Source organism: Misgurnus anguillicaudatus, chromosome 25 (assembly GCF_027580225.2).
Source record: "Misgurnus anguillicaudatus chromosome 25, ASM2758022v2, whole genome shotgun sequence".
Classification (NCBI taxonomy): Eukaryota; Metazoa; Chordata; class Actinopteri; order Cypriniformes; family Cobitidae; genus Misgurnus; species Misgurnus anguillicaudatus.
The window spans coordinates 887,366-899,404 of record NC_073361.2 but is presented as its reverse complement, the minus strand read 5'-3'; positions in this window follow the sequence as shown (position 1 = coordinate 899,404).

The following is a 12,039-nucleotide window of genomic DNA, read 5'->3' as shown; positions in this document are numbered from 1 at the left end:
AAGCATGGCGAGTTCCTCTAATTCATCATCACAAAAATGTGAATTAGATGCACTTGTAGAAAGAGCATCCACATCCATAGTAAGTGGAGGCTGGGATTTACACACCTCTGTATGTTGTCCTGTCTTGGATGTGCTGTCAGATGGTGCTGTCGAGATAGAGGGTTGTAAAGACAGAAGAAAACGTTTCATCTCCGCCAATTCTGACGAGAGAGAAGCAACCGTGTTCGACAGCGTTTGCTCCGCTGTATCGGTAGGTGGTACAGATTTAATCTTTTTTGGCGGGGCGCCAGCTGCGGGCGGCGCGTCACGCTTCTTAGCCCGTTTCGGTGCCGAGTGTTGCTAAGCGAGGCTAACAGAAGACTTCGGATCTAATTCAGCAAGCCGGAGCGGTCTCTCTGATAGCGGTAGTAAGCTGCAGTGTAAACACGGATCAGTTAGAGCCTCCTTTAAATGGTGAATTCCAATGCACAATCGATCGTGTCCGTCGTCGGGAAGAAGGATGTTCGGACACAATTTGCATGTTGGCGGAAAACTGGACAGAAGAGCGTTATAGGACATAGTTCGAAATATGTCCTTGGTTGTATTGCGTCCAACAAGAAAAATCACAGGAGTACGAGTCAGCTGCCCTCGGATAGCACCGTAAAGCTCAAAATACGTGGAAATACAACGTTACTATGACAATCGAATCGGCCACCGGATAGTACCGTAGGCGCAAATTATCAATAACAAAAAACAAAACCAACCAAGTAAGTTAGCCTAAGTATGGTTGCGATAGAACGCAGCCCAATTGCAGCCGAGACCCGCCACCGGATAGTACCATGAAGCACAGGGTATTGCTAACACGACAACAATACACGGCAAAATAAAATATCAAGAAATAAATCACGTTGCGAGGGCACGCAATCTGAGTGTGGTCGAAACCAGCCACGGTTAGGACCGTGAAGCACAAGGTATCGCCAACACAATTATAAAGTAATAAAAGTCTCACGTCTGCAGAAAAAATCCAAACTTCCAAGATGATGGTATTGAGAGCGCTGTCACAGCTCGGGAGGGCAAATTTTCACAACTCAGGTGAGCTGCACCAGACAGCGCAACGATGACCTATCACAGCAAGAAAGCGAAAGAGGCTGGGCACCGAGCTGCTACTGCGTCTCGGTTTGCATCACGACGTGACTTTGTTTTTATGTTTTCTCTATCTAGCTTGGCAGCGATAATCCACTAGTGTTTAGCGCTGCCTCTAGCGGTCAGGAGGAATGAAACAGAACAACATCTGAACTGTGCTCTTTTGCATACTTATAATTGTTTCATGCACTTTGTATCTTGTATTTTTGCAATAGATTGATCTGGCCATGTATGTGACCAGACTAACGTAATTTCTCTGTCATTTCTCTGTCTTTTTATGTCTTTAAATAATTGCTACTTTTAGAAAAAAAAATGACATAATTAACACAAAGAATTATCAAAAGGTGATATAACGCACATCTCAGCTTAAATTAATTATATAAAAAACATGGAACATTTTGTAAAAGCAAAACTGAACAAAGTGCATAATTACAATAATTGTAAATATATAATACCACTTCCCATAATGATGTTATTTTTTAAACACTATCTGTCAATCAGATACCTCTTATCTGGTCTGGTCATTTAAACAATTTTTTTAGGTCAAAACTGTTGATCACCCTTTATATGGATTTTGTGAATATAAACATTTAAAAGATTTTCAAACTGTCGGCAAGACCTCAAGCCAACCTCGGACATTCTGACACTAACGTGGAATAATCTTTATGCTTAAGACAGTTCAGTTAAAATGTTTATTAAAAATGTAATGCCATTAGACGCGCCCAAAATATAAATGCAACGTGTTGTGCTGCAACATTACCTCACAAGAAATATCTGCACAAGAACAAACAAACAAGAAATATCTGCACGAATTAAGAATCCGGGTAAGTCACAATATTTAAGCTTTTCATTATGTTAGGAAGATTTTGTGTATAAAATAAAAATACTGCTGGGTTTTTATAGGCAGAGTCACGTATATTACCAGTGGCGGTTCTACACGGAGGCCAAGGGTGGCATGTGCCTCTGTAGACATGTCCCTGGCCACCCCTGTGGCCACCCCGTGCTGACCAAATAAAAAAGTATACATTTATTTTGATTTTACACGCAAGCGCCAAAAGCGGAACTAATGCGACACAACGTTCTACACGGGCAAATTAGAGCGGCGCACCCAATCACTGTAGCTGGCTGCAGGTGCTGCTCGGCGAGTGTCTCATGTCTCAAAATACATCAGTGCTCTTTGTTTTGCTTCAAAATGCACACAAGTAATGTATTTAGTAAGGCATGTTTGTTAAAACTAGTTATATTTTCTAATTAAACTAAGGCCTAGTCCTGTCTTAAAATAATTCCTGTAATTACCCCTATAATCTTTAAATATAATTTCTTGCCATTTTTTTATGTGCCCCTCTGGTAAAACACTGGTCCCTCCTTGGCCCCCCTAGTGAAGTTTGTCTAGAACCGCCACTGTACTGTATCTTACACTAAAATCTCTGTTGCACTTAGTATAAATGTGCATTGCACGCATTTATACTAAGTGCAATACATTTTTTTAAAATAAAAGCAATGTTAAATATTCTGCATGCACTCATCTCCTGGAAATCACAGCAATGACAAAGCAAATAAAAAATTTGTAAACGTTGTCCAATACCCCTTCTTGTCTTAAGACATCTTTGATTAACCTTTTTGATTTACAAACGTTTTCAAATGTCTGTATTATACAGTACTGTTAACATTTGTGTCTATTACTAATTATAATTTATATTTTATTGTGGGTGTTTTCTCACAATCATGACGTAATGTGAAGTAAAATAAAAAATCTAATGTAAAGTAATAATCTATAAACATATTATACAGTCTTAAAAAACTTTTTTGAGTGTTTTAAGCAGTTATTTTTATAAATAAGACTTTACATTAAATTGTGTTTACAATTTAAAAATACTAGTAACTAATACTATTATATGTATTGATGTACTTTCTTTCGTTCCTAAAACAATGACGTATATTGCCATGAATCTTGGAAACAGTATTCATTTTAACATCAACAGCGTTCAAAAATCGTCATATTACATCATCGGAGGACTTTTTTGCAGAACCAAAATGCAGATATCTCTCCTCTCAGGGGGAAATGAGGGAGGGAAACATGGTCATTCAGTAATACTGCCGGGTTTCTACAGATACAAAGCTGAATGCTAAATCGGTGAAGTATCCCTTTAATGTCTGCATGCTCTTGCTCAAGAATAACAGTGAGTGTATCATTCCTAGTGTAAAGAATTTGACAAATATTAAAGATTCAAATGAATTTAAACGTTGGCTAAAAATAAGCATTTCTCCGTCTAAAGTGAAAGTTAAGATAACATCCGCGAGACGAGTCCTCTAGCGCCCTCTGCAGGCATTTGTTATAATACATAAAGCTGGTTTATTACACAGGCTACATAAATGTAATGTGTTTGTTATTGTAATGTTGTTTAATGTAACTTGGTTTTGATACTTTGTTTACAATTATTATTGGATCATAATTATTATGTAATTTTAAAGGTTATTGCTCACTCGAGTCTATTTTTATTACGAAAAATATCAAATTACTTCACTATCAATTAGCAAAAAAATGGTCTGGGACAGTCCTAGATTAGTTAAATCATTTAAAAATAATGTGATTTCAGTTTCCCATTTATTTAATCACTGAGTATTTCTTAAAGTGTAAAAATCTTGTCTCCTTCTCATAAACCCAATCTCGTGTCTTGTCACACCCCTAATAAATATTTATTAAATGCTCACTCTAATTATTATATAAACATTAAACATGTTTTGACCAACAATGAATCTCATTTAACATGTTGTGTATGTGGCTTGTGTGCCCTATTTTTACCATACATATATGCAACCAAAGATTTTACTAATAGAGCACAAAATTGTTAATAAGAACATAAAATCCCTCATAGATCTAGGGACTTATTTTACTCTCATAATGCAACGAATTGATGTATTTACCTTTAAATGCACAAAGTGACTGATTTTGTTAAGTCTGATGGTTTAATTTGGGGCATATAGTAAGTGATGACAAAAAAGTAAAAAAAAATTGTGTTTGCACCATATTTTAGTGAAATATATTTTGAGTAACCTTTCTTTTGTATTGGTGTTTCAAATAGCCCATCATAATCTGTATTTTAAGCTTGTCGAGTGTTAATGGAAGATACGTTACTATTTAGTTTCAACCATGTTTTCAACAATGTGTCCGCCCCCAGCAAAAGTTCAGGCTCAGGATTTTTTTTGCTTTAACCCCTGCACTTTTTACCTGCTCCCTTGCTTGTTATTATTTTCACCTGTGCCCCTCATTAGTTCTCCCTATTTAAGGTCCTTGTGTTTCAGGCCCAGTATTAGACTTGCTGGGCTGGGGTCCAGTCAGGATTTTTGTGTGGGCAGCCATTTTTTTAAAACAAAAACTATTAATACACTAAAACGATGGATGTTTCTATCCAATTTAATTTTGCATCTGTCTTATAATATGTCTTTTTGCATGTTCAAATTTCAAATGTAGATGCACTGCAAATGTGATTAGATTTATAATGTTAAAATGATTACACTTAATGTAGTTTTACACTGTTCACAGTGTTCACAGTTAATGAAGTCACAGTTAATGAAATCAGGCAAGCAGGTGATATGAATGCAAAGCTGTACATATAGCTATAGTTTATTAATGTGTACACTGCATTTAATCTATTATTTCACATATAGATAAATAAAAGCCATCCCTATACCGACCCCTACCCTACCAAACACTTGTTAGGCAATTTCCACTTCTCAAACATTTTCTTCATTTCATTTAAAAATAAATGCTTTTTTATGTGATGTGTGATAAGCTATTTTTCATTAATTCCTATCATACATACTGCTGCAGCAACCGTGCTCAAATAACACAACAAAGCACAACGCTTTAAATAATCTATATTGAAACATCATGAAAACTATTTGACATGCATGACAAATTTGCCAATGTAACGTGGGGTGCTTGAAGAAAGCGAAGGAGAGAAGAATCCATGTGCAAAAGAGGTTTATTAAGTAAATCCCAAAAGGGCTAGCAAACACATCCAATAAGGGGCAATCCAAAACGTAATCCAACAAACAGGCAAATGGTCAGGGCAGGCAGAAAACAATCAATATCCAAATCAACAGGCAAACACATAACAGAAAACAGGATTCAGAATAACAGGTAGGTAGACAGGCTAACAAACAGGCTAAACATACGAAGTAATAATCAGCATTGATGGAACAGATCTGAAGTGGCTTTATACAATACAAACAGGAAGATAGAAGTGAAGCATGGCATGATGAATTTCAAAATAAAAGCCGGAACAGAACAGGGTGACAAAATAAAAGTACAAAACACAAGACAAAACCCTTACAACCAAAGGTTATCCTGTAACAGCACCAGAGAAAAGCAAAAGCCCTAAAATACTGTAAGCTGTGACGAGACCAAAGATAAATCGCACTGCTTTGTTCATAACATTGCAAATAAGATATTATAACGTAACATTATAAAACATCACATTTTACCTTACAATGACCTTGTGGAGTGACAGCTCCTCTTGAACCTAAAAGTCTGTAGATTTTTGCGTGTGAAGTTTTTTCTAAAACGCGAGCTGAATGAGCTGATGAATGACGATGACAAAACCGCTACAATTTGATTTTAAAACTGCACGCCCTGCTCAGCTGTTACAATACTGTATATTTACTGTATAACCATCTTATATCATTTATATCTACTATATATTATGCCACAACCAAACTGCATATTCTAATTTTAATAAACAGAACTACATCTAAAACAAACACTTAAATGCTGCTGGAGACTTGCCATTGGCTGTTGTATTTGAATGTATAAATAATGAGGTGAGTCGAAAGGATAAGGGGCTATTTTGGGCATGTTTTACTATAAAAAAAAGTTTCATTTTAATATGTGTTGTGTTATTACGTTTATGTAATACTAAATTGCATTGTTATTTTAAAGATGCTGGGTTTTTTTTGTTACCATTGTAGACAATGTACTTTCCCTGTGAGTTAAATACTGCTGAAAAGTCCTCCAAAGTTGGAGTAAGCTAAACAGACAATATTGAGTGAGATCTGTAATAACTAGCATTTGTCAACAAAAGACATTTGTTAAAAGAGTTTTATGGTTGACTGGACATCTGCCTTCCAATCCCCCCCCCCAGACCCGGCCCTGTTGTGTTTGTTGTTATGTGCTTGTTCATTTTGCTTTGTACTTTTCTTGTGAGAAGTCACTGTCTAGTCAGTCAAGTAAAGTGAAGTTTGTTGTTAAGTTGGGTTTTGTTTTTCTGTTTTGTCTAATAAATGATTATTCTACTACTGTCTCCGCTTGAGTTCAATCGCCACATCCCTGACAGGTTATTATATTATATTTTTCTTTTAAATCCACAGAGATTGCACTCATTGTTCTACAGCACGATACCCAGTTGGTTTTTCTTTTGTTTGTTATTCTGTTCTGTGATGTATTTAACCTATAGGCATGTGCATTTAACACTGACCCACAAAATGACACAGATGACGCACAGGCATAATTTAACACTCACCCACAGAATGACACGGCTGAAGCACAGACTTCATTAGGTGAAACACCATTGAATCACAGACATGGCATAGTGGTCAGATTTCCTATTATCAGTTAGAATCATGTACACAATGAAATAAAATTATAAAAATATATTTCATAGTATCATATTTATTTCTTAAACATGCACTTCAGATCCTTAGCCCCCTCTCTAAATTTGATATATAATTGGTCTTTTCTAAATCACCTTTTTTTCTTTATAATGGGCCTTTTGTAGCTGCTTTTTGTATCATTTTTGAGCCACAGGGAAATTGAGATATTTGGTTATTAGATGATACAAGACATATTAGAACATGTTACAATTGGCACTAATGTAACACTTCTATTCTCCACTTCCACTGCACTAAGGTCTAGTAATATAAGGATTGAGAATTCACCACGATCGGATGTTAATAGGAGGTCATTTGTAACTCTAAGCAGTGCTGTCTCTGTGCTATGGGGGGGCCTGAATCCTGATTGGAACTTTTCATATGTATTATTATTTTCTATGAATGTGCGTAGCTGGCTTGCCACTACTTTTTCTAATATTTTAGAAAGAAAAGGTAGATTTGAGATGGGTCTAAAGTTATTAAGATCTCCCTGGTCAAGGTTTTGCTTTTTAATGAGCGGTCTAATAACTGCTAGTTTGAAAGCTGTTGGAACGTATCCTAATTCTAGAGATGAGTTAAAGATATTAAGTACCGTGTCTGACACTACATGAAATACCTCTTTTAGTAATTTTGTGGGAACGGGGTCTAGTATACAGGACGATGATTTGGATGACGTTACTAATTTAGAGAGCTCTTCTATTGTAGTAGGTTTAAATGAATCAAGATGTTCGTTTGGTAATCTAGTGGTAAATGTACTATTGGGTATAGTGGTGGCTGCTTGCGTAGTTTCTATGTTTTCCCTAATAAACATAATTTTGTTAGTTAAGAAGCTCATGAAGTCATCACTATTGTGTTGGAGTTTACTATTGGTTTCTGTTTGTTCTTTGTTTCTAGTCAGTTTCGCAACTGTGCTAAAAAGGAAACGAGGGTTGTTATGATTTTCTTTAATAAACGTACTAAGATAGGTAGATCTGGCAGTTTTAATAGCCTGTCTGTAGTGTTGAACACTCTCTTTCGATGCTGAACGCCATACCTCTAACTTTGTGCTTCGGTAGTTTCTTTCCATTTTTCTAGCTACTTTTTTAAGGGCTGCAGTATGATGGTCATACCATGGAGCTGGCGGTTTTTCTTTGATTCTCTTTTTTCGAATGGGAGCAACGGCATCCAACGTGCTAGAGCAGACGTTGTTAAGTTTTTCTATTATAATATCCATATCTTCACGGTTATCTGCTACATGTTTCATTTGAGACAGGTCTGGAAGAGTGCTAATAAAGCTATCTTTAGTGGTGGAAATTATTGTTCTGGCTAATCTGAAGCATGTTGTAGACTGAGCGGTCCTATCTAGAAGTATTGTGTATGACACAAGGCAATGGTCTGAAACGGCATCGCTCTGGGTTGATATTACGATGTCATTAATATTGAGTCCGAGTGACAGAATTAAGTCTAATGTGTGATTACGAGTATGCGTGGGCTCTGACACGTTTTGTTTAATGCCGAGAGAATTTAGAACATCCATAAACGCATGTCCTAATGCATCTTTTGGATTATCCACATGGATATTAAAATCACCAACGATAAGAGCTTTATCTACAGTGACTGTAAGGTCAGATAGGAAGTCTGCTATTTCTTTAAGAAAATATGTGTGGTGGCCCGGAGGCCTATATATGGTAGCTAAGATGAACGAAAGCTGTTTGTTGTTACGATCAGTTATTTCCATATTTAACAGTATTATTTCAAACGAGTTAAATTTTAGGTCGGATTTATGGTTTACTTTGAATATTTTATTGTATATTGTGGCTACACCACCCCCTCTCCCTTTCAGACGAGGAACGTGTTTATAATAATAGTCTTGTGGGGTGGATTCGTTTAAAATGGTGTAATCGTCTGCTTTAAGCCAGGTCTCTGTTAAACAGAGTGCATCTAAGTTTTGGTCAGTAATTATTTCATTGATAATTGGTTCTTTATTGGTAAGCGATCTAATGTTAAGAAGGCCGAATTTTAACATTTGAGTTTCATTATTGTGTTCTAATTTTATGTTAATAAGATTTGTACGAGACGAGGTAACCGGTGCTCTGTATTTATTTGTTCGAGGAACAGACACAGTCGAGATGTGTTGGTACTCTGGTAAAAAAGGCTCTATGTGCTGGGATATAAGTGATCTTGACATGTCAAGGCAGCTAACAGACTGATGGGTAAGCCGATCTGTCTGTTTCCTGACCTGGGCCCTGGATAGTCAGACAGTATCAAAAGTAAGACTATTGGTCAGATTTCTAGAGAGTATAGCACTTCCCTCCGGAGACGGATGGAGGCCATCTCTCTTTAGCAGGTCAGGTCTTCCCCGGAAATGGTTCCAATTGTCTATAAACCCTACGTTATGCTGAGGGCTCCACTTTGACATCCAGCCATGAAGGGACACTAATCTACTGTAAGTTTCATCCGCCCGGTAGGCGGGGAGGGGACCAGAGCAAATTACATTGTCTGACATTGTTTTTGCAATTTCGCACACCTCTTTAATAGTATCTTTGGTGATCTCCGACTGGCGGAGTCTGGTGTCATTCGTGCCGGCGTGAATAACAATCTTAGAAAACTTACGTTTAGCATTAGCCAGCACTTTAAGTTTGAATCTAATGTCAGACGCTCTGGCTCCTGGTATACAATCGACTATGGTGGCTGGTGCCTCAATGCCAACGTTCCTGAGAATAGAATCTCCAATAATCAGGGCACCTTTAACAGATGTCTCAGCCGGTGTATTGCTGAGTGGAGAAAATCTGTTTGATATTAAAACAGGAACGTGATTTGGATGCCGAATGTGACTGGGCCGCCTGACCGTCACCCAGTTAGTCAGCCGCCTTGACTCTGATACACTGTTGTGTATCAGTTTCTTAGTTTATACAAGTTAAGTTTTTGAATAGGGTTTGTTTCCAAATAAACTGAAAATGTCCTACTGACCTTCATTTCTATTTTGATTATATTGTTAATTTCTTAATAAACCTCAAACAAACATGTATACATTTATTTGTCCTCCTCACATTCTTTACTGTAGTTCACTCTCACATTCCTGCCTAAAGGCGCATTATGCGTATAGATCAATCAATCCTTCTCGCATATGGCCCCTCTAAACAAAAAGTGTCTTACAATTTCTAAATCAATATATTGTTTTATGTGAATGAGTAGGCAGAATAATTGTCACATCATTTTAAAGAAAAAACTCTAGACTACTAGATTCTGTTTAGAACAGTCTTGTGAAAACATGTTTAGTATGGGTTTTGGGGACTTGTATCAATGACTGGAGGGGTGGATGTGGGTGGTATGGTAGGTCGAGGGGTAGATGCGGGTGGTACGGTAGGTGAAGGGATGGATGTGCATGCAGATGCATCAAGTAGGTCAGTAGGGAACAGTGTGGGCAAGGATTGTGTAGCAGGTAGTGATGGTGTAGGAGTTTTTAATATGTATGTGACTCTGCCGTTGTGTATAGTGATGTTGTCTTGGGGTAGTGCTAAAAGTAAATCAATGATAGTATAGTTGTTGTGGAATATCTATTATGGAGATTATGAGCTGTTTTTCAATTGTTGCCGTTTGAATTACATTTGGGGTTTTAAATGTGAGGTTTTCAAATGAGAACATGGTGATGGAGGTGAATTTGTATTGTGTATTGCATTTGTGGCAGTGAATATGTGACACAGACATGGGCATTAGAAAAGAATTACTTGCGCTTTAGCCTAGTTGGTGCTCACGAAATGGGACAAAGAAATCCAAAAAGGCGAGAACCAAGGTAAAACTAAAACCAGGGAACAGAACCGGGGCACACAACGTTTAAATTGATTGTAATTATTAAAATAATACAGAATGACTAATGTTTGATGTCCATGCGTTGTCTTTAAAGTCAAACAGTCAATGGCAAATGATGTACAGATTTTTAAGAGTCAAACAGAACAAACATTGGCCACTGGCCTAAGTGGGTATGGTACAATAACTACCCAATCATATTTAGGCACTCAGATGTGGACAAAAAAGAGTTACGATATATTAAACACTGAAACAAAAGAAAAACCTGTTAACCATATTCAATTCAATTCAATTTTATTTATATAGCGCTTTTCACAATTTGGTAATTGTATCAAAGCAGCTTTATATAATAGATGCAGTGAAAAGCACAGAAAATCGACAGATAGCACAACATAATAAACGATAGCACAAGCAGTTAAATTTGCTACGGCTATAAATCAACATTATAAACAAACGTATTTCTAATGTAACGTATAGAAGTTAAGCCCAAAAAGGCTGCCTCCCCGGGTTGAAAAACCCCCTAGGAGAAAAAAACCCCGGAATTTTAGCCGGGGAAGTAAAAAAAGTCATAGGAGGAAAAAACCCTTGGGAGGTATATATATATATATACACATTGAAACGGAAGGAGATTGAGCGGAGATTAAGCGTGTTCTGCCGGTGGTCTTTGGTCAGGCATCAGCTGGACATCACGTTGAAGAACAGCTAGTAGATCAGTTGTGTGCCGACTTTCACATGTACCGGAACTGGATCTGTTTGTCTCGTCCTCGGGATCAAGGACGAGACAGGGAGAGACACAAAATCTTATTAGCGTAGGGGCCGTTCACATAGAAAACAAGTGTCACACAGTAATGTGGTTTTAGTCAGCTTGGTTCCGGACAGGCTAACTATTGCTGGTTAAGTGTATTACATATAGTTAATGATTTTAGAAACGGAAACAGAACTCGTTTGACTAAGGCCAGAGGCCCCACTGCCGTCGTTAATGCTAACGTACAGTGGCAAACGGTTCTGTATGACATACTATTTTAAGGTCATGGGAAAAGGCCAAAATTGCAAGCCGGCCATATTTGGCAGTTAAGACTCAGTCGAAAACCAATTCAAAGTTTCAGCATATTACTAAAGAGTATTAATGAGATTTACCATGCTTTGAAGTGTTGACGAAAAAAAGGTTTTAATTTATTCATTAATTTATTTATTTATTTATTAGGTTGTACAAGCTAGCTATTAGGAGATAAGTACCATTGTTAAAACAACTATTTGAAAGCCTTGTTAAAGAGAAAAGTTTTAAGTCTAGATTTAAAGTTATCTACTGTCTCTGATTTTCGGACGTCGGTTGGTAAATCATTCCATAGCTTAGGGGCTAAGTAGTAAAAGGTAACCGTGGAGGTTGGCACCACAGTGCAGCCATTTATGGGCAACTTGTAATCTGTCATATTATATTTGTAGCGATTCGGTTCGATAACAAGTATCTCTGTCTTATTGGAG